The sequence below is a fragment of the Dendropsophus ebraccatus genome, chromosome 3, assembly GCF_027789765.1.
Source record: "Dendropsophus ebraccatus isolate aDenEbr1 chromosome 3, aDenEbr1.pat, whole genome shotgun sequence".
Classification (NCBI taxonomy): domain Eukaryota; kingdom Metazoa; phylum Chordata; class Amphibia; order Anura; family Hylidae; genus Dendropsophus; species Dendropsophus ebraccatus.
Window position 1 is genome coordinate 26,748,238 of NC_091456.1, and position 22,733 is coordinate 26,770,970.

The 22,733-nt window shown below is 39.2% G+C and overlaps 1 protein-coding gene across 1 annotated transcript in view; it reads right to left on the reverse strand.

The window, feature by feature from the left end:
• RTN4R (reticulon 4 receptor) overlaps positions 1-22,733 on the reverse strand; it is a 179,801-nt gene that overhangs the window by 156,663 nt on the left and 405 nt on the right. The gene's annotated exons all lie outside the window — the stretch shown is intronic.

The window sequence follows — 22,733 nt, forward strand, 5'->3', positions numbered from 1 at the left end:
TAGTAAATGGCGACACCATATTTATTATGTTGCAGTTTAAATTAATTTGTGCTGTACATTTGTTCCACTGGGATTTGGTACAATTCATTTCACAGCCTTAGTAATTCAGGTCACAGTGACGCATCAGATGGTTTTATGCATTGACTATGTGGTACTTATACGTCCTCACACTAATGAGTTTCAGATTAAAAAAAAATGCAAAATTTGACATATTTAAACTATATCCACAGAGAACAAATCTCATATCATTCCTGTGTAAACGTATCTTAGTACGTAGTGATTTAGTGGTACATAAACTATCCAACATCTGTGTATGGCTATGTTCCCACTATTAGAAAGTGCCGTCATTTAGCAGGGAAAGGCGTTCGCCTTTCACATAGAATAAACTCCGTCCGGGAACCCCTAGCGACAGCACGAAAAACTGACATATCAGTTTTGTGCGGCCGCTATTCATTGAATAGCGGCCGCACAAGCTTGACAGGTCACACAATGGAGAAGGCAGATCCGGCCGCACTCTCCATTGTCGGCTGTGGTTAATTGGCATGTGGGCGCACATAGATGTATCCGCATGCCAATTTGGCACAAATAAAGATCTTCACTGACACCGACCGTTTTGTGACCCGGCCGGGTCACAGAATGGCTAGTATTTCACTTTGTGTGAAATTGGCTCACATTTTGGTCTGTTTTTCTATTGACTTCCATTTTAAAAACAAAACAAACAAAAAAAACCCCACATCAAAACGCATCACTTTTTTAACGTACAGAAAAACGTACTTGACCTTATTTTTGTGTACGTATTGAACCTTTATTTTATAATAGAAGTCAATGGAAAAACGGATCAAAACAGATGCAACAAATACATCTGTTTTTCCATCCGTTTTTCATCCCTTTTTTTTAAAAAAAAGGGAAGAAAAACAGAGTGTGAACCCAGCGTAAGAAACATGTCCTGAAATAAGACCTGACAGCTATTATTCCTGCTTGTATCTTTTCGCAGTCGTATTCTAGTGGTATCTCTGTCCATTGCTCGATGTTGTACTACACCTGTCAAATCCAAAGACTCAAGTGTATTCAATGTGTCTTAATAGACTGTGACAAAGCTGCAGTTATACCAGTTTTAATATGTAGTTTCACATAGGACTGCATGTGAATCCACCCATAACAATGAGTTGTCCTAATGCAGAAACGATGTAGTCTCCAATAGTTAAGTGTCATTTTAACTATGCTACATCTGAACCTGCATGGGTGCCAATCTGTGTTGGCAGAAAGCGATGTAGGACAGAGAGAATGGAGCAGCTGTGAAATGACAATAATTCTGTACTCTGTTGTTTGTAAAGGGCATCAGTGTTAGATGGGTCCTTTTGGCAGACTAGGTGAAAGTCCAGAGCCATAGGCGGCATCCCCTCAGACACTGATGCCAATAATAAAGGCTAGATTGTAGCTTTGGGCAAATTTGCCCCCGCTGATAAAAATGTATTTTGTCAAGTCAACATGTCTAAATTCCTTCTAGACCATGCGCAACCACATGGGTAGCTGTGACGTGTGACTATATCTTCATACCTCTATATGTCTGCCCAAATGGTGGATAATTTATCAATATAAAAAGGTAAAAATTATTAAATTTTAAATGAGAACTCCAGAGAGCATATAAATGTACAAAATGCATATAGGTGCACTCACTGATCCACCACCGATTGTTTGACACTTTTGCCACTTGTCTATGGTGCTAATAGACCAGATTCAAACTTTTACAAAGGATGCCAGTTGTACATCACGGCAACAAGCTGGGATACTACATCTCCCAGCATGCATTGCACCTCAGAGCCAACTGCTGGGTACCTGCCCTTGTCTTGTAGTATCTGCCAACCACTGGCTCGATCTGCTTCTGCTCTGCACAGTAAACACAGTATCTATCTATCTATCTATCTATCTATCTATCTATCTATCTATCTATCTGTTTATCTATCTATTCATCTACATATATTAATGAGAGAGAGAGAGAGAGAGAGAGATGAAACACCAGTGTCTCCTTTCCCCTATACTACTCAGGGGAGGTTGTTGTTTCCCCACCCTTGGTCAGGTGCTCACTGTGGGATGTCAGTGGTGGGTGGGGTTATAGCTTGCCTAGAACAAAAGAGACAGAGATCATGTGACTTCTGTCTCAGAAAAGAGGGAGAGGACAGAGGAGTGGAGACGGAGTAGACCAGGAAGTGAGGATTTTCTGCAGCTTCAGGGTGTGAGTCAGGATGTGCTGCAGACAAACAGACCAATTCATGCAATTGAAACCTAATGCAAACAAGCTTAGACTATGGGTGGGGATTAGGGATGGTCCAAACCTGTCGAGGTTGGGGTTCGTATGAACCCGAACGCTCGGCAGCAGATTCCTGCTGTCTGCCCGCTACGTGGAGCGGGCGGATACAGCGGGAGGAACGCCTGGAAAATTGGGATACAGCCTATGGCTATGGCTGTATCCCAGTTTTCCAGGCAGTCCTCCCGCTGGATCCGCCCGCTGCACGGAGCGGGCAGACAGCGGGAATCATTACCGAGGGTTCGGTAGTAGGGATTAAATAAAGTTAAATCTTTGTTAGGCTGGGTTCACACTACGTACAGTATATTTCAGTCAGTATTGTGGTCCTCATATTGCAACCAAAACCAGGAGTGGATTAAAAACACAGAAAGGATCTGTTCACACAATGTTGAAATTGAGTGGATGGCCGCCATTTAATGGCAAACATTTGCTGTTATTTTAAAACAACGGCTGTTGTATTGAAATAATGGCCGTTATTTACTGTTATATGGCGGCCATCCACTCAATTTCACCATTGTGTGAACAGATCCTTTCTGTGTTTTTAATCCACTCCTGGTTTTGGTTGCAATATGAGGACCACAATACTGACTGAAATATACGTAGTGTGAACCCAGCCTTAACCAGAATTCCCCTTAAAATAATTTCTCAATAGTATAAACTTAATAATCATTATTCCAATCATGTTTACTTGCAAACTTAAATGGGTACAGTATTAATGGGTTTTATGAGCAATATGCTTTACTCCAATCAGTGAATGAAGTAAATGGCCGGATACATAGCAGAATAATAGACTTGTCCTCTTCATTACACTCCAGAATCGCACTTTTGATTCAGGTTACTTATATCACTCTAAATATAGATAGATTATATATTAAGAGATTGTTTTACAATTCTTCCTGTTCACCTACACTGATATACTGAGAACTGATCTAGGGCACCATGGCTACCAGGGTGATTGTTCTGCATAAGTTAATCCTTACATATTATATATATCTGTAGATCATCAGATATCACATCTATGAGAACAAGATCTGGATAAGCAAACAACCTCTCCCCGCTGCACTATGAACTCTGCAGAGAAATTCAAGTACTTCAAGTAATTCAAGTAGTGATTCTTAGTTTCCCAATGGAAATTGTGGGGGTTAATAGTCTACATTGGTGGTGTTCAAACTTGTATACCTCCGGGTTAGGTCACCAGATTGTTCTCTTATTGCCTTCTACGTGGCATTAATTTGTTGTAGTTTTGTGTTTCAGTGTGTTCACCACTATCTCTTATTGGAAGGATTGCTGCATATCAGTAACACTATATTTTAATAGTTTAAACAAAAGGTATATGCTTTTTTTTTTCTTTCTTACTTTTTCCGATTTGTAAAATGTGCAAAATGGTGATTTAAAAAGCATTGCATATCAATGATCAGTCAGATCAGCACTAAGGGCTCTATCACATGGAGCCATAATCGGCCTAATCAGCCCAATTCTGATAATTATCGCTCAGTGTAATAGAGACAACTATCAGCCAATGAAACGATCATCGGCTGATTGTTTCTTTAGGCCCAGACTTGAAACCATCAGCTCAGACAGGCCGCTCTGAAGCTGAAGTGCGCGGCACCGGGAAGGAAGCAGAGTGCCGGAGAACACCGGAAACGTGGAAAGGTAATGTAATTTATTTGGGCAAAATCTTCACAGACATCACTAACAATGTCAGTGCAGCCCTTGCTAAACAATTATCAGGCCATGTAATAAGCCCAGTAAACGAGCGCCAATCTAACAAATCAGCGCTCATTTACAGTATTGATCGGGCTGCCATGGCCTGTGTATTAGGACCCTAGGACCCAACTATCAGACCCTACTATAAGACCCTACTATCAGATCGACAATTGGGCAGCATGAAGGTAAGGAAAAGTCCACTGACTGCCATGAAAACTGATTACTACAGTAGATCGATCACTGATCTCAGAGAAGACACTGTAGGCTGCTAGCAGCTTTGAGTCTGGAGACCACAACATCTTCTAGAATGACCGATTTGGCAGTGATTCAGTAATGGTGTGGGAAGGCATTTCTTAGGAGGACTGTACAGCCCTCCATGTGGTCGCCAGAGCTACCCTGACTGCCATTGGGTAACAGGATGACATGCTCAGACCAATTGTGAGACCATATGCAGATGCAGTGGGCCATGGGTTCCTTCTGATGCATGAGAATGCTAGGTCTCATGCAGCTTAAAGGGGTTGGCCACTTTATAGTAAAATAGGTCAGTACAAAGTATTAGTAAGTGTACTCACTGTATATACTGACAGCAGCTCCCTGTGTACCTCATGGAGCTAAAATCAGCCTCCCCTTCACCAGGCTGTGCTGCCCTGCTCTGTTTCAGTCCATAAAATGGCTGACATGGAGGAGCATGTGACCAGGCCCTGTCCCCTGTGTCCTCCTTAGACATATACAGGCTCAGTGGTGGACACTGGGGGGGCGGGGCATGGTCACATGCTCCTCCATGTAAGCAATCTTATAGACCAAAACACCACAGAGCAGGACAGCCTAGCTGGGAGGAGGGGAGTCTGATATTAGCTCTATGAGGTACACAGGGAGCTGCTGTCAGTATATACAGTGAGTACACCTACTAATACTGTACGCTGACCTATTTTACTATAAAGTTGCCAACCCCTTTAAGTTCGTTTGTCATAATATATACTGTAGTAGGGTACGTGCATACTACAGAAAACCCGTTGCGCATTCCACAGCTCGCACTCACTCGCGGACTGTTCAATCTTTGGACAGATGACAGAATCTGCCCGTGCATAGAATGGAGTAAATGACATGGGCGGAGACACGCCCGCCACAGTCCGCGAGTGGGTGCGAGCTGGAAATGCGCGGGGGGTTTTCTGTCGCCATTCCGTAGTGTGCACGTACCCGTACAGAGTAGGGCAGAGGAGAGAAATTGAAGGTTCATAAAAAAAACATGGAAAGTCTGTGGCTTTCTACATGATTTCTACACTACATGATTTTTGGACCATCATTGCTGACGGCCTTCAAAAAAAAATGTGCTAATGGTGGCCATCTATAATATTCTGCAAATCATCTATAAGTTATCTGCAAATATCGGACGTCTTGAAGTCTACGTCGTTGTAGTGGGACAACACATGCCTTGGTCACACAAAGTAGATCCCATTACTAGAAAAGTTTGTTCACTCCTGATCTACAGGTTTATTTGCACAAAATGCTTATTTTACCAAAAACATCTTATCTCATCATCTTTTAACATCCTTCCTATGTTACTGCTCTATGGACTCCTTCTGCCCTGATTGCCGGGGTAGATTGATGTGTCAAAAGTTAATGGAATAAATGCAGTCTGCAAACATATACTTTCTCCATACCATAGATGACCGATTACAGTAATGAAAACCTTAGCAGAATGGAGTTCAGTTTAAATATGTGAATTGATGTTTTTTTTTTTTCTTTTTATATCTGGTCCCGAAATAATGTAGATGGAAAAGTAGAAGTGGCTGATCTTGCATGAGCTATTCAGTAATTTTGTACTATTGTTCCCAGATGTGCAATAAGTATAGGGAGGCAAGAAATAGCTGTCTAGAATTTTAATATTTTGTAAAATACTGAATCAATTTTAATTTAGCCTTAAAACAGAAGTTCAGGCAGCTTAGATACATTTAATGGCTTCCACTTTGAATAAAGATGCAAAGCTATACAGTTTTATTTAGGCAATCTATCCACTGTATTACTGATATATAATTTATCCTAAATGTATAATTTACCATGTAAAATAAAAAGATCATTTATATTGTGCTATGAATAAATAATGGGAAGAGGTAAATAACACTAGATGATTAGATTGAAAAAAATAAATAAATATGGGACATTATATCGGAAAATACCATTGCAGCAGAAAAAATGACAAGACAGCCATCTAGTGTAAGACTACAAGGATAACACTATTTCACTCACTTGACTGTAATAATTGGGGCACATACAGTAGTGAGATGTTTTCTGAGTAAAAAATGGACAAGACAACTAAAGATGATTATAAAGTACAAGGAAGTGATTGTTTCCAAGTCTATTTCTGATTGTTATTGTGAGATGGAGCGGAAAATGCTTAACAAATTAAACTTATAGGGTAATAATTAAAGGAGAAGTCTGGCAAAATTATTTATTACAGTGTGGATAGGGGGTGGGGGGAGCATAGTAAAGAACCTATACTTAACGGTCCCTGTGCCCCTGCAGTGGTGCGTCACCAGGCTCCAGGACCCCGTCGGGTGTAATTTTGTCTCTCTTTCTTGGTATGTTACAACCCGGCGGGAGAAGGAAGGGAAAAGCTGGCTCAGCCAGTCAGTGACTGCAGCAGTGTCCCACACCAGTTACTTCCTCATCCATTAGCTGAGTCATGACGTAGCGGGGGGTGGAGAATCCTGGCGGCGTCCAGGAGCGGGACATGATGCTGCAAGGGCATGGGACTGGTAAGTATAGGTACTTTATTATGTTCCCCCCACCCCCTGCCCATACTGAATATTTTTTATTTCCCTGGACTTCTCTCTTAACGCACAGTATATGGAGACAAGAAGGTGGACAGTGAGGAAATATAGTGGGCATTAGTTTTTCTGTAATTTCTCTCGTCCTTTTATTAACTTTGTGTGTAAAATGTAGAAACTATGGGAGAGATTAATCAAACATGGTGTAAGGTGAAACTGGCTCAGTTGCCCCTAGCAACCAATCAGATTCCACCTTTCATTTTCCAAAGAGTCTGTGAGGAATGAAAAGTGGAATCTGATTGGTTGCTAGGGGCAACTGAGCCAGTTTCACTTTACATCATGTTTGATAAATTTCCCCCTATGTAGCGTATTGCCATTATTTACACCCGGCTTTCTGCAAACTATCATTAGGCAGGACATCTTCTGTTTATAGATCTTGTACCTAGTGCAAGGATCATGTATTTATATGGTATCCTTGCTATTTTAAACCCTTGCCTCTGCTAAAAATGTTCATTTTTGCTTTTTCATCCTCGCCTTCTAAGATCCATAGCGCTTTTATTTTTCTCACCTACAAGGCTGGTTGGGGTGTCATTTTTTTGCATCACAATTTTTATCAGTATCATATTTGTGCAGGTGGGAATTTTTTTTCTTAGAAAATGAAGAATTAGGCAAAGAGGTCAGCACTCTCAGTCATTCATCCATTTTGTATGCCTTACAAACTGTATGTCAAAATAAAGCACCTGAGAGGTGTCCTCCGGATCCAGGGTCGCAATACGTGAAGGAACTTAACATCGGACTGCATGAAGGTAAGTATAACTCCTTCGGCAGTCAGGGAAAAGGATCAGGACCCCTGTAGTCACAGTGACAGGAGCACAATTGCGGTATTTTAGGGTTATTGGTGAGTGGCAGCACAATTGCTGCAGACCCTCATTGATGGTGAGGACACAACTGCTGATAGCAGTCGGTCCTTATTCTATATGAAGCGAACTCAGCTCCTGAGCTTACTTCATAGAGCCCCTGCACATTATGATATGCTGGCTCGCCATGATGGGCGAACGAACTGCTTTACATGAAGAGCCGGTATGTCATTTTGCGGCAAGAGCTTGTTGTTCCTGCTGGAAATTTGTATTAACCAGCTGCCATCTTAGGGCATTTCCCGTGGCAAGAGGCTTTAAAGAGGTTATAAAGATTTAGAGAAATATGTCTGCTTTCTTTCAGAAACTGCACCACTCTTGTCTCCATTTTGGCTTTGGTTTTGCAACTCATTGCCATTGAAGTGAATAAACCTAATAGCAAAACCATACACCAAAACTGGAGACAAAAGCCATGCTGTTTCTAGAAGAAAGTGGCCATGTTTTTCTAATCTTGGAAATTGAAATTTATGGAGAACAGTATACCCTAAATAGAAAAAAAATATATAAAAATCAGTCAATAAAGGAAAATAAGATTTTTAACAGTTTGCAAGCAATTTAAAATTCGTTCTACATTGGATAAATAACTTGATTTTGTTGATAAAAATGTACGGGGTCATATTACATAGTATCCAGACATGAGCGAACTTCCAGTATTTTTGGGTTTGTCCGAACTTGAACTCTTGGCATTTGATTACCCGAGGTTGAGGCCATAGGCTATGTTCACACAATGTATATCTTCGTAGTATACGCTCCGGCCGGGATTGAATAGTGGCCGCAGAGAACCTTTCAGTGCACACAATGAAGCACGCGGCTCCAGACGCAAGCGCCATTGTCTGGCCCGTACTGCAGTACCGGCCGGGATGATCTTATCTGAAACCGGCCGTTCCGTGAACATGTGAATGTGTGAACATAGCCATAGGCTGTATTCATGTTTTCTTGAACTCCCTAGGGCTGCGTCCAACTTCTTTAACCACTGGTAATCAAATGCTGAAAGTTTTTGTTAGGAGAAACCCGAACATACTCAAAGTTTGCTCAACTCTAATTGTATCCTGTTATGTCCATTTGTAAGAAATAAAAAAAAAAAGAATGTGATGTTTTATTTAAAAATGGTCCCTTTTTAAAGTAAACAGTCTTTTGACACATGGTGATAAACATGTGATGTTATGTGCATAATTCCCCTAACCTTCAACCTGTTTACAACTGAGGCAGAGCAGGCACGCTATAATAATGCTTAAGTGCATTGACTGCAGGTGGACTAAGGTGGGCAGCATATTACTGTAGAGTGAACTAATAGATTACTACATGATTAATGCTAATAATTTATTTGTAGAATGTAAAGTGTTAGAAAAACATGGTCACTTTCTTCCAGAGACAGCACCATTTTTTTCTCCAGTTTGGGGGGGGGGGGGGGAGGGGATTGCAACTCATTTCTATTGAAGTGAATGGAGAGTAGTTACAAACCACACCTGAGCTGAAGAAAAGAGCTGTTTTAACGTATTAACCTTTTTTTTTATTGGTAGTTAGACAGGTAGCAAAACCATAAAAAGCAAAAACTAAATGTCACTACCCTCTTCCCCATGTTAATATTTTTTGTGCGCCCCACCTTACAAAATGAAATAAAGGTTATTGTAGAGTTGTATGTAACCTAAAATTGTACGGATGGAAACGTCAATTTACCTGCAAAATACAAACCCTTATACTGTGTTTGGCAACGTTCACACATCAAAAAAGATGTCCGTTACTGCCGCGATTTAACTGACTGCAATCCAATTTATTGAAGTCTATGGAATGATGGACGTCCAATGCACACAATGTGTAAAATAACAGCCGTCAAAATAATGATCATGTCAATTATTTACGGACATCTTTTGCAAACAGCAGACGTTATTTTTTCTTTTTTCACCTTCCTTTCTCCGTTTTTACTATTAAATTCAATGGACTTTTCAATTAAAGACACAGCCAATGCCAATTAGTCCACCTGAATTAGAATAATGTACCAGCAGCTGTTATTGCACTGACGGGAGGCCAAAATAACAGATGTAATTTTGGACTCAAACAAGAGTTTTTTTTTAAGTATACATTATAGGTAGAGATGATCGAACATCAGGATTTTGCAGGTTTGAGCGAACTTGAACCTCCTCGAACCTGCAGCATTTGATTCCCGATGCCTTCCCATTCTGTGGGGAAGGAGGAGACAGCCTGAGTACCGTGTACCGCCTGGAACTCCCGAATACAGCCTAGGCTGTATCCCGGAATTCCAGGCGGTACTCAGGCTGTCTCCTCCTTCCCTACAGAATGGGAAGGCATCGGGAATCAAATGCAGAAGGTTAGAAAAGGTTCGAGTTCACTCGAACCTGCAAAATCCCGATATTCGATCATCTCTAATTATAGGTATCCAAAATGGTCAAATTATAAAATACAACTTTTCTTACAAAAATAAGCTCTCATATGGATATGTAGGCAGGCGAGTGATGTTAAAAACAGACTGTGTTGTTATGGAGTTAATCAAAAGGAGCCAAGAAAGCAAAACCCTTTAAATTAGCTCTGTATTTGCCATCATGACTATAACAGCCGATCAGATTATATCCCGATCGCCCAATTATGTGAGCTGTAACTTTGATAGTAAACAATATGTAGAACTTCTTTCAAGTTCCATAGTTCCTCCAGACAGTTTCCATAGTTTCATTAGTTATATAGTACTAAACCATCTCTGTGCTTTTTATCCACACATAAATGTATCCCTTGTTATCGTTACAACCTGAGTATAAAGAGATAATTAGAATGATCTTGGCTGTGACCTTGGGTGTATTCATACAAGGTAATTAAGTTTCGACAGCGCCGTTTCTAAAGCGAACATTACTTTCGCTGTCAGTTGTGTACTTCATCAAAAACACTTTCAAAGTAAAACATAAGATATCAGTTGCTTGTCTTTTAGGATTTACCTGTCACCACCTTGAAATAGTCCTATGCTGACAAGAAGTTCAGTTCCTTCTGCATGTATAATGTGCTCTTTTTACATACCCAGACTCTTTTTGTAACTAGACTCCAGCAGCAAAGCTGTGATATTACATCTAGTGGCTGTACATTATTACTGTATGTAGTCATATAAGCCACCACAACTTAATTTCATCTTTAAGCCGGCACCCAGCAGGGTAGAATACTAAGCCTGCTTGAAATTATTCATACAGTAATGTATCCTTATTATGTGTCTCGACATGTAGCCATTGGGTTTCTTAGTGCTTCTCTCTCCAGGTTGGTTTGCGGTAAGTTGATATTATGTATTTTTATCCACTATTGACTCATGTGAATGTAAGGTTGATGTGACTGATTAATAATTAATGATTATTTATATAATGCACCTACACTTTGCTCATAGGTAAGTTATGTAATGGAGTAACCCACTGTGAATAATTTATTTAGTTCTGCATTAGGAATATACCCAGAAGTCTCCAAAAAGAATACACAACAGCATCACTGTCCAGAATAATGTATAAATTAGGCCTCTTAATGATGACAAAGGTTATTCTTCTTAACCAATTGAAACCTGGATAGCCTAGAAATCATAGAGTTCAAATTTTGTTTTATGAATATAAAATTTTATTACGTTTTATACTTTGCACCATGCTCCGATAGTGATTTCATGCAATAAAAACTACATCTTCCCAATACATTGTTACCTATACTCTCCATTAAAAATGGCTGATGTTTAAATGCAATTAAGAGACCAATAGTATAATAATCATTAAAGGGGTTCTCCGATAAAAACGTACTTGTTCCCTATGTAAGTAATAGATCACCCTGGGTTTGACCTTCGCACCCCTGATGTTCTCCAGATCGGCTTCTGGCTCCTTTGTTTTGAATACAGACGTGGGTCTACTATTCTCTATGGAGATGCTGGAGAGAGCCAAGTACAGCATTTAGCTTTTTCTGGCGGCTCCATAGAGAATGTAGAGTTGCGAATGTATAGAGCCAATCTAGAGATCACCGGGGGGTATGGAGGTCAACCTCCCACATAATCTTTTACTTGTCCTCTATTCTGTGGATAGGGACAAGTAAGTTTTGATATTGATACTTTTCCAATATAGGGTAACGGGTGCCCAAGGCTCACTAATTCTTTTGGAGAGCAAAGGATAGCCCATCTGGTCTAAACCCACTAAATAGTTAGTGTAATATAAACTGCTGAAAAGACTATGGTAGAAAAGTATAAAAATAAATAGTGCACCACAGCTTACTGTATAGCTGAAGAATACCCATGTTAACCCTGATCCACCTACAGAAATGCCTATAGGGAGCATGTAAGTATCAGACCTAGGTTTTTAATGTTACTTTGACCTGTGCCACCTACTGTACTTTAACATTGTTACAAATCAAGTACATTGGTTCAAGAAAATTCTATTTTCTAATAATAGTTGAGTATTTTGCCAAGATAATTATCCCTGCCATTTTTCAGTTACATGACAAACAGTGCAAGGTGTTGACATTAGAGATGATCGAACAGCGGAAAATTTTAGGTTCTATAGAACTTGAACCTTATCAGACCTTCCGCATTTGATTCCCAATGCTTTCCCGGTCCATGGTGAAGAAGGAGACAGCCTGGGTAATAGGCTGTATCCCAGAATTCCAGGCGGTACCTGGGCTGTCTCCTCCATCCCCACGTACCGGGAAAGCATTGGGAATCAAATGCCGAAGGTCTGACAAGGTTTGAGTTCTATAGAACCTAAAATTTTCCGCTGTTCGATCATCTCTAATGTCAACACCTTTCACTGTTTGTCATGTAACTGAAAAATGGCAGGGATAATTATCTTGGAAAAATACTCAACTATTATTAGAAAATAGAATTGTCTTGAACCAATGTACTTGATTTGTAACAATGTTAAAGTTCAGTAGGTGGCACAGGTCAAAGTAACATTAAAAACCTAGGTCTGATACTTACATGCTTCCTATAGGCATTTCTGGAGGTGGATCAGGGTTAACATGGGTACTCGGGCAGTCTCCTCCTTCCCCACGGACTGGGAATTCATTGGAAATCAAATGCGGAAGGTTTAACAAGATTCGAGTGCTATAGAACCTAAGATTTTCAGCTGTTCGATCATTTCTAGTTGACATGGCCTCCAAGATCTTGACATTTCATTTCGACTGAGCACATGTGAGATGTGCTGGAAAAATAAGTCCAATGGAAGTCACACTCAAAATTATAGGGCTAAAAGCATCTTTTGCTAACACGGTGGTATCAGATACCACAGGACACCTTTAGAGGGCTTGTGGAGACCATGTCTTGATGGGCAGGTACTGTTTTGGCTGCTCAAGGAGGACTTACTATAATAGTAATAGGCTCTGTCTTTAATGTTATTACTGACTATTGTCATGCACATACAAAACAATTTGTTTCTAAAGGAACTGTAATGATATAGCAGAATTAATTAAACTGTGAATATGCTACTAAAAACATTTGTAAGTTGTTTGGGGTGCAATAGAAAGGAGTCTGTTGGAAAAAATTCTCTGTCCAACTAATAAACAACTAAATATTCCAGTTTTCTTTTACTTCTTTATTATTGCTTGTAAGAAAGATCACTATGTGATCTCAAAGACTGGTAGTTATACGTTTCTAAATTTATAACATATAAAGTTTAAGATTTTTGGAGGATTTTGTTTTATTATTCCATGTAGCTTTAAATATAAAGGGGGAGATTTACCTAGACCTAGACAAGTAGGCCAGACTTAATTGAAGCCCCGCCCCCATGCACTTTACCGTACATACTAAGAGGTGCACAGCTCTACGCAGGTCATGAAGTAGGCACAGAAATCTCAGAGAGGGGACACATCTGCAATTATTGGAAGTTGTGTGCAGGCAAAACCACTCAGCCCCCAAGGAGCAGAACATGTAAGGTATCTTTGCTGCGACCCTTTAAATAGCTGTTGCACAGCTATTGGATCCACCAAGAACATGCACATTTGAGTGATCTGGCTTATTTCATTTTTCTTTTTTTTTATGCAATATTATTGGAGGGTTAGCCAAAGAGTATATGGTTGGCAATAAAATAGCACATACACAGTTGAGTCACATGATTATGACAACTTCCTACTTTTAATGTTGGCAACGCCTAATTCATACAGAACGTCACATGTTGTGAGCTGGCTTGGTAGGTATATAAGGTGTGCAATAAGCTGTCTGCACACATATCCCTAGTTGTTGCCATAGGTAACAGTCTGTCAACTATTCAAATGCTGCTGCGGTGGAAGTGTATCAGGAGTGTGAAAAAATGATGTGAAAACTACAGTGCACCATATGCCAAGGTCAACATCGGCTGTGGCTAAGTTGTCACTACAGTCACTACAGTGGAGCAGTTCAACGAACCCTACTGTCTCCCTTATGCTCTGACTCACTCGGACGACTGCAGCCATGCAGAACATGTGCACTGAGTTTGTTAAGAATTAGAGATGAGTGAACCGGGTTCGGGTTCGAGTCCATCCGACGATCTCCATGTGGTGGTAAATAACTGGATCATTCTTCATTAGGCTTGACAAAGACATGTCAGAGTCGAAACATTGCCACTCACTGTACTTCACATTATTGCAATAAAGATGATTAGTTAATTGGAACGATTGCCATCTTACTCTTTATCAATATCTCGGAAACTTGTTAAAAGTTTCAAAATGTCAAATTTGTCGCTATATCAAAAGCTTTTCAAAATGACAATTCTCATTTGAACATTTTTTGTGTTTTTTTAAATATTTTTTTTATCCTGTCTATATTTTTAAATAATCCTGCAGGTTTTTTTTTTCACGAATAGAAAAACTTCTTGTTCTGTCTCTGATGATAAGGAGGAGACTGTTGGAAAGTCATCTGTACAGCATTACAGCGAATGCTGTTACCAGTAGGCAGAGGAGACAATAAATGATGCTCATAGCTCAGCCACAGTCACAGAATATGCCCAGCAATGTTTCACATTCATATTAATGGGACAGCTCCTGTCTATTGTCGTGCATGTTTATAGTTCTTTCTGTAAAACATCTCTAAATGCTATTGAAAACAGCTGAGGTAAAATAATCACTCTCATAATTACGTACAACCCCCCAAAAATTTTAAAAGAAATTAAATCAGTAAACAGGCACAGATTAGAAAAAAAGAATATGTTTTTGTATCTAGTTCTGATCAGTAAAAAAATTAAAATAAAAAAAAAATCTAGGCAATATTCCCTTTTAGAAGACCTTTTCAGAAGATGTCTGTTAGAACTAGTGTACTGTATAACAAGAGAGGGGGAAGCCCTGGTGCTAACAGCTGCTCTACTGTCCCTCCTTAATTACCTCGACCGCCCTAAGCGGCAGCGGACAACTGGTCGACAGTCTTTAGCAGGTGAGACACAGAAAATGGACAAGACAATACAAAACACAATAAATCAGGGTCAGAGCTCCGAGTCAGCAACTAGCGGTCAGCACAGCACAAAAACGTATTTCAAAAGAGTAGTCTAAAGTCAAAGCTAGGAAGTTAGGGATACCAGTGTAAGAATTCAGGAACAAAACGCTAGGTCAAGGTAACACTCAGAGTATGAGGCATTATCACAGGGAGGGAACACAGGTATAGGAGGATAATTATGGAGCCTGCATTCCTAGTCCCAGGTGTGATTGAGACTCCAGCCCTTTTAATCAGGATACACTTTAATCTGACTGGCGGTGCCGACCGAAAGTCAGTTATATAATATGCAAGATGGCTATGCCACTCAGCTGGGGGCAGGGCGGCCCCAGCAGGAGCCAAGGATGCTGCCGTATCCCTAGCAATCCGGCCAGCAGACACGAATGCCATCGGTGCACCCTCAGCAACCGGTCGGGCCGGTTACTAGGGACGCCATCAGACCCTGACAATGTCTTTGCATTTGCAGAGAAAGCTTATACTTTAATATGAGCAATTTACAAGTAACCCTATACATTTCCAGAATAAAGGGACTGTGTTGGTCTGTAGATTGCTAAGGCTCTTCTGAATGTTTCTGTGACCAGCACCACAGCTGTGCAGGCCCTGCAACTCAGCCCCATTTATTTAAATGGACCTATTACTCTCTGCATAGTATATGGACAAGAGTGGTGATGTAAAGGGAAAATATTTTGTATAGCTTGCATAATATTTATATTTTGTAAAACTGATAATTTATCTCTCCTGTTATAGTTACATTCTGATCATACATCATATTATCTGACATTTCATTATGCGTTTTACTTTATACATCTTTGCATTACTTTGCCATTGTTCCTTTTAAACATAGTGGGGTAATACAATTTTGAGTTTTCCCTGTTTAAATTTTCAAACGTCATTCATTTTACTTTTTTTAAATTCAAATGTATGCAATATTTGCAGTGGATTGGAAGATTTATATCCATTTCAAAGACAAATATTCTACAATTTAGACAATCCACGAGAAAGAAAATGTAAACTGCTTATGCAGCAGAAGCAATTTTACGTGGCTTCAATAGCTGTATAGATCTCTGGTAAAAGCCACTGGGATTTAAATACAATATACATTCATACGCAAATGCAAACACGCTTTTAATGAGCAAATTAAAATATGATAAATTTAATTGTAGTATTTCTATCCCGGACACGAATCCCTGAATATGCAATTTAGAAATTCTACAATGCTAAATCATTCTATTAGTATATTATTTATTGTTTCTTTTCAGGCCTTTTTACAGAATTATTTTTGGCCAACTGTCTTTGGAGTTCCTTATATCATGCATAGTAATTTAGGTTGTTAATGGGTTGTCTGGGGGAAATAAAAAACTAGCTCAATGCATGGGGTTGTCTAAAAATAATAACCATACTATACTCACCTCTCCTGGTCACCCCCCCCCCCCCCCGCAGCCACCATGCCGATTCTCCCAGTCCTCTGCTGGTCACTGATTTTTCCAGGTTCTGTGTAATACTCCTCCCACAGGACTGGCCTGCTTAGCCAATCATTGACTGAGATTGGACAGCGATGCAGCCACTGATTGGCTGAGTGGGCCAGTTTCTGGGGGAGTTGAATGTCATAGGAAAATGGAAGAAGAAGAGAGTGGGAGTGAGAAAGGTGAGTATATTATATGTATTTATTTTACATTTATTTATTTATACATATTTTTTATATCTATATTTATATTTTTTAGAGCAAATTCTCTTCCCCAGACAGACCATTTAATGATAAAGTTCTTGAAGGGGTTATCCAGCGCTACAAAAACATGTCCACTTTTCCCCCTACTGTTGTCTCCAGTTTAGGTGCAGTTTGCTCCATTTACTTAAATGGAACTGAGTTTCAAAACCCCGCCCAAACTGGAGACAACGGTAGGGGGAAAGTGGCCATGTTTTTGTAGTGCTGGATAACCCCTTTAAAGTAATGCTTAGCTTTTATTTATTTATTTTTTATTAGACATGTAAGACTCACCAGACTACCATCAGATTTTCCAAAGTTCTTATATACCAGAAGACAAATTTATTTGGAGGGTCCATTTCCTATTGGCTGATTCTCAAATTACATATTAATCCTTATTGACGGTGTCTTGCATGAGATGTAGAGATACAGTACAGACCAAAAGTTTGGAAACATCTTCTCATTTAAAAATATTTCATGACAATTAAAATTGTAGATTGTAGCGCCATGCTATTCTATCCGGTTTGCATTTAGTTGGACCGTCATTTATTTTTCAACAGAACAATGACCCCAAAGCCCAGGCTGTGTAAGGGCTATTTGACCAAGAAGTAGAGTGATTGGGTGCTATGCCAGATGACCTGGCCTCCACAGTCACCAGACCTGAACCCAATCGAGATGGTTTGGGGTGAGCTGGACCGAAGAGTGAAGGTAAAAGGGCACACAAGTGCTAAGGATCTCTGGGAACTCCTTCAAGACTGCTGGAAGACCATTTCAGGTGACTACCTCTTGAAGCTCATCAAGATAATTCCAAGAGTGTGCAAAGCAGTAATCAAAGCAAAAGGCGGGTACTTAGAAGAACCTATAATATAAGACATACCGTATTTTTGTTTCACACTTTTTCATAGTAAGAAAAATACAGAAAACTCTTTGAGAAGGTGTGTCCAAACTTTTGGTCTGTACTGTATATAGAGATAGAACCCTCAGAATTCAATATACCCTAGTCCAATGTTGCTCTTCAGTGTCAGAAACTTCTCATCTCACCATCACTATAATCAATTGTTCAATTTTAGCTGCATCTACTAAAAGCTGAGGTAGTCTTCAAGTAAATCGTTTACAAAATCCTTATCCCTTCTTAGCATATATATTTTTCATGGGAAGAATTGACAGTATAGTCTTGGGTTTTATACTGTACAGAAATAAAATATTTGCAGACCTAGATTCCTAGGTTGCATTGCATCTATGACGTGGTAGCCTTGGGTAATAGTAAGTTCAATTGACACATCATACAGTATGTGGGCCTGATGCATACAAAACTTTTGCTGCCCATAGCAAACAATCAATTCCTCTCTTTAAAATATGCTCTGAAAAGATGAAAGCTGGACTCTGGCTGGTTGCTAGAAGTACATGACACTTTTTTCCAGAAACCAGTTAATATGCATGAGGGCCTTTATGTTTTGAGGCTATTCCTTAGTAACATGATGTATTAATATGATGATAAATAATTGCAGGACAGGAGCTAATTGGGAAGATGCTTTATTTTCCGGTGCTGTTTACATTTGCTTTTCCTGTAGTGCCCCTGAAGGGCAAACAAAGCATATGAGTAGATCCATAGTAAATCATAGTAAATTAATAAAGCTTTTCCAACTACGGACTTTGTGTACTAGCCCAGGTGGAAGATGACTTTCAAGACAGAAAACTATTATTTGGGTAACTTATTTAAATGAAATTCAATATTCACATCAGCTTAGTTGCCACCAGTTTATTGTTCAGGAAACCTTTAGGCTATGTTCACATTATGTATGAGACCGGCCGTTCTGTGACCCGGCTGGGTCACGGAACGGTTGATGTCAGAAAAGATCACTGCAGTACTGGCCGGATGATCTTAAGGGTCGCAGAGTTCTGATGCGGCGCATCCATGCACTCCCGCATCAGAACTCCCCACTGCACACTATGGAGTGTGTGGCCAGAGTCACACGCTCCATAGTGTGCACTTACATGTCAGTTTTCTACGGCACAGCGAGAGATCCCGGCCGGAGTGGGAGGCCATAGAAGGCAAAGCAACATATATTTTTGTAAAAAGTACGGCCGTTGTTGCCGTTTGCAACAACGGCGGTACTTTTACGAAAATATACGTTGTGTGAACATGGCCTTAAAATGGACATTCTACAAATCAGACTCTCAATTTTATCATAGTTTTTCTGGCTTCGCGCTGTGTTTTTGCAGTCCATTGAACTGATCCGTTTTTATATGGTTACTTTTAAGTTACACAAAAACGTGGTCAACCACGGAAAAAAAAAAAAAAAAAAAAAAGAAAAGATCACTTTTGATCCATTTTTTTAAATGATGGAAGTCAATGGAAAAACGGACCACAATGGATTCGCACAAATGCTTTTTCATCTGTTTTCTTTCCGGATATGTTAAATGAACTGCAAAAACACAGTGTGAACCCAGCCTAATAATATTTAAATAATAATAATTGTGATGATGATAATAATAATAGTGATACTACTACTACTACGACTACAACTATTACTAAAATAATAGTAATATCTGTAATTGTAATTATATAGCACCAACATATTCCACAGTGTTGTACAGAGATTATCCTCACTGTCATAATCTAAATTCCAAATTACTATATTATGCTTTAGTAAGTATATGTTATATTTAAGGAAATATCCTGTAAAAATGGGAATTCCTAATTAGCATTTCAGCTGTGCTGTCATATCCTCAGGGGGGGATGCTGAGGTGCTGCTGAATGGCGGCAAGGCTGGGATTCCATGTTCTCATAAGGATTCAGGGTTGTCACTTACTTTAGAAAGGAAAGCTGGATGCATGTACTGTATTCCTGAGAGCTTTTAGAAGTTTCAGCTCTAGCTGCAGAATAGATAATACCCAGGACCCAATACTAGATCATTGATTACCTGCAATATCTGAGATTATAAAGGGGTGGAATTACCTTCAATGAAACAGTATTCATGTATTCCTATACACAGAGATAAAATCCAGAGCTTTCTAACTCCCTTACTGTGTGGTCTGTATTTCTTGCGTGTTGCTTTTGTTACTGAAGATAAATTATGCCTTCTGGGAACTAGGCCACATCTGAAAATGTGTTGCAAGGGCAAAAAAAAAGTGCAGACTTTTTAACACTATTATTAGAAGATTTCATCCCTCCGGTAGACTGTGCATGAACTGCTAACCGAACCACAATGAGGAAGCTGCGTCGCATGTTATTTCTACAGCCCAGGCCTCATAAGTGAACATCAAAGCTCAACATCCAAATCCAACCGTGTTGACATTAATCCCTTTCCCTTCCCATACAGACAAAATCTAAATCAATAACGCTGAATCTCGGATAATGAAAGTTCAATAAACCACGTTACTTCACTTAGGTTAGGAAGACTAAAATGTTCCAGAAAAGTCGAATCCATAGTGTTGTATTGGTATAGAATAACGCTACATGCCTGGATTTCTTTCACTTAAATAGCTCTGATAAAGATAACAGGGCTTCTCATCTCCCTATAGGTGCCATGAATTACATTAACCTCAATGCAAGTAAATATATGGTACAGATGCATTCCCTTCCTCCTGAATAGTGATTGATAGAGCTGAAATGATGTTCACTAGGCCTGAAAAGAGTTTCACCTAATTTAATAAGGCTGCAGTAAACCAGCAATTTCACAAGATTAGAAAATCTTCCATCGAAAAAGAACAGAAATGTGGAAAGTTAATACCAGGGGATGGCGTCTTAAAGTGCAGATTATTCTTGTAGGGTCTTACCCCAGTATAAATTACATGGCTAAAAGATGTAATAAAAATATATCCGGTTGCCACAATATGCAGTAGAATACATATCAGACTGGAGCTCTCTCTCTCTCATCTTCAAAGATATTACCAGTAAGACAAATTTTGGGAGTAGTAGATTCTAGTGCCTGATGCAGAGAACTCTGACAGCACTGATCCATATAGACACAGCTTCCTAGCTCTGAACTGCACCAGACAAAACCTATTTACATAGTAAGCATTGTCATATTTTCCTTTGTTTCATATGGACTTTAAAAAAAATTAAAAGAGGGACTTTTAGGGATGTGTGATAAATGACTAGTAATATCCAAGGCCAAAATAATGAAAAGGTTGAGTAGACATAAAATGTACATATAATTCACAATGATTTCCTCGTCCAAATACAAAATGGTTCAATATACAATCCTTCAAGTTCATTGCATAGCTACAATACATATCTATCTATCTATCTATCTATCTATCTATCTATCTATCTATCTATCTATCTATCTATCGTCAGCCTATCTATCGTCAGTCTATCTATCTATCTATCTATCTATCTATCTATCTATCTATCTATCTCCTATATATCATGCCTATATATTATCTATCTATCTATCTCCTATATATCATGCCTAAATATTATCTATCTATCTATCTATCTATCTATCTATCTATCTATCTATCTATCTCCTATATATCATGCCTAAATATTATCTGTCTATCTATCTATCTATCTATCTATCTATCTATCTATCTATTGTGTTACATTACCACAGTGCTAGAATGAGAGTTACTTTCACAAATCAAATGGCAGAAACATCTGTTCCAATAGGATTACTACACAGATGAAATCCTCTGCTATAGCTGTGTCTGTCTCTTTGTCTATGTAACTGTCTATCCATATATATATATAATAGTTTTAATCTATATTTACTTCTAACTGATTTAGTTTTAACTGATTTCCAATTCCTTCCACTAAACGCACAAACTTTTAGCCAGGTGTCAGGGATTGCCTTGTCTGTCAGCCAATCTCCCCCACAATCTTGTAGCTGTGGTAGGCGTCTGTTTGCCTTCTCCATGGCTCGCCTGCTGTAATGCTGCTGACTATGCTGACCCACAGTATCATGACTGCGAAATATTGCATAACAGACAGTGCATGGCTGCAAATCTTTCAGAGGCTAAGGTGGAAATAAGTGCTTGTTAACACTACCACTAAGCTGTAGGCAAGCCTGGGCTGACTGTCAGCCTGGCTGGATGTCACACTTCAATGTCCATGCCTCACTCTGTACAATAACTAACAGAACACAACTACCTCCTATGTCTGGACATGGTGATATCCCATCTATAGATTCACTAAGTGCCCTAAAATGCAGCACTAGACCAGGGAACTTCTCCCTGCAGGAGACATCTATACCAACCATAGGATCAGCACATAATATCACACACAAAAATGACTTTATTCTGCTCCATAGAGCAAGGAGCTGCAGGCACCCATGGGACTGATTCACCGCAAGATCCGGTAGCTGTCTCCCAAGTGTCCTTCTGGATTCCTGACCTACTTTGTGTTACTCTGTATTACACTGTAGTTGTCAGGATGGAGCATATAATTGTAATTCCCTGTCTCTCCTTCTTTAATCATCTTAAAACCTTCTCATCTTCTCATTCTTTATGTGACTTACAAAGGCATAAGATCCATTGCACTTCTTAGTATCACATCTGTGATGCAAAAACTTGGGTTGAGACAGAAACAAAAGCATACAAGCAATATAAATCTCTATCTATCTATCTCTATCTATCTATCTATCTATCTATCTATCTATCTAGCTATCTATCTATCTATCTATCTATCTATCTATCTATCTTCTATCCATCTATCTATCTCCTATCTATCTATCTATCTATCTATCTATCTATCTATCTATCTATCTATCCATCTATCTATCTATCTATCTATCTATCTATCTATCTATCTATCTATCTATCTCAACCCAAGTTTTTGCATTAAAATTATAAATAATAATAATAATAATAATAATAATAATAATAATAAAAAATGTATTTGTATAGCGCCAACAGATTCCGCAGTGTTTGTTTTTAATGCATACAGTACAGAGGTACATAATACACAGTTAAATAATTA